This window comes from Syngnathoides biaculeatus, chromosome 23 (genome assembly GCF_019802595.1).
Source record: "Syngnathoides biaculeatus isolate LvHL_M chromosome 23, ASM1980259v1, whole genome shotgun sequence".
Lineage (NCBI taxonomy): Eukaryota > Metazoa > Chordata > Actinopteri > Syngnathiformes > Syngnathidae > Syngnathoides > Syngnathoides biaculeatus.
The window spans coordinates 6,524,405-6,526,458 of record NC_084662.1 but is presented as its reverse complement, the minus strand read 5'-3'; positions in this window follow the sequence as shown (position 1 = coordinate 6,526,458).

Below are 2,054 nucleotides of genomic sequence, written 5' to 3'. Positions count from 1 at the left end.
CAGAAAATTACCTTTGCAAAGGCACAACTTTGAATACGTCTCACGGGAGCCGCGAGCGAGCCTCTGAAGCCCAAACGCACGCCGCCGGCATCAAACACGCGACGGAGGAGGAGGCCGCCGACGCACCGGAGACGCGCCTCGCTCGCGTCCGCGCCGGCGCGAGATTGACAGGCTTCTCCTCGGCACCGGGGGGAACCTCTCACCCCGAGCGCGCCCGCTAATGAGAGACGGGGCCTTCTGACGAGCGCTAATCGCCGCCGATGCTTGACCCCGCCGCCGACGAGGTGGGCACCAGGGAAGGCGAGGCGGCGCCCGTAACAACTTCCCTGACCTGTGCGTGTGTATGAATATGTCATTGCGGGTGACAGAAGCTTTGACTGAGAGGGTTCATGTTCAGTTCATACAGTCTGCTAAGTGGACTTCATCCCATGTAATTACATTGTTATCGGGATGACATTACGACACGTACGGCGACTTCGCTCGCGGCTCGCAATTACATGAAAATAATGATAAACGACTATGAAAATAGAATCCACATTTACTCATTTTCAGCGATGACGTCACTGAGTGGCGACCAGTTCAGGGTGTAGTCCGTTTGTCGCCGGAGTTTTGCTAGGACAGGCTCCCGTGAGGATAAGCAGATTGGAAAATGGAGAATAATTCCATTTTTTTTTTTTAAACATTTAAGATCAGTGAACTACTTATTACCCACATGGTAGTTTGGAATCACACACAATGAAAAAAAACCCAACACGGTGGAGACTCTAAAAGCATCCCACCGCACCACTGCCTTGCTCATTTCCCACATCCTCTCCCATCTTGAGCTACGGATGAGTTGACTCCTCACCGGGGAGCGTTTGTAACGCTCCCGTTGCACCGCAAGATGGTTCCAAAAAGGGCCAGCCGAAGCCTTTTCAACACACTTCTTGCATCGGCAGGAAGTAAGTTGAAAATGTTTACATTAAAACATTTCATTCATAAAATCTTGGAAAACATTTGATTACTAATGTATGTCTAATTGCAATAATTGGAATATGCAAACATTTTTATCTCAACTGAGAGTCCCCCCTAAAAAGATTCATTTTATTCAATAAAAGAACTATTTCACTCACTGTAAGCTATTAATGAGCATTTTACAATAGGAATGAAAAATCTAGACATAAATTTAACACAATAACAGTTCATTTACAAATTATTATCTCTATCCATTATTTTTTTGTCCTCTTTTGGATCAGCATCAATGTAACCAGTGACATTGATCATCTCTAATGGTTGACGCAAATGAGTTCAAATCCCAAAACGTACATAAGGCTTTATCTTTAATATCCCTACTGTGAGTATTTAAAAAAAAAAAAAAAAAAAATGTGCGCATGTATGGGCGCCACGGAGCCGGCTCACATTCGGGCCACGGTCGCGCGTGACGTGAGCAGTACACAAACGTCTTTACCGGGCTCAAAGGAAGCGAGACGGCGGCGCCGTCGCTGCCGAGTGAGTGCAGTACGGATGGTCCACACGGGGCCAAATAAAAAAAATGCTAAAGAGATTGATAAGGAGGATTTAATGTGCAAAACTGACAAGACACCATCACCGCAATGTTCACTATAAAGTTCAGTCATTAGTGTAGGGATAAGTTTCTTTGATGCAAAACTTGGGTCCTTTCAAGGGATATTTACACAAAATATGGTTTCTCATCTTACGTGACAACAGTAACTCAGTGTTTAGTGCAGTGCGTCGTATACAAAAGTTTTTGTTTCGGTTTTTTTCTCCAAAACTTTATTCATTTGGATGGAGAGAGAATTCCAGCCCGTTGAAATAATGCCCACACCTCCCGCTCGGCCACGTTTTGCTTCCCAACTTGCATAGTAAACCCCTGATATTGCAAGTTTAAAAAAAAACAACAACCAAAAAAAAAAACTACTCTGATTTGGGCTAATCTCTGTGGCCACGCTCGTCTGTAAACAACAAGGCCCTCGACACGCTCGCCGTCAGTGCAAGTATTGCAAAGTTTCACCGCTTGGTCTTGCTCGTGGCTTTTAGAGCAACAACAAAATGAG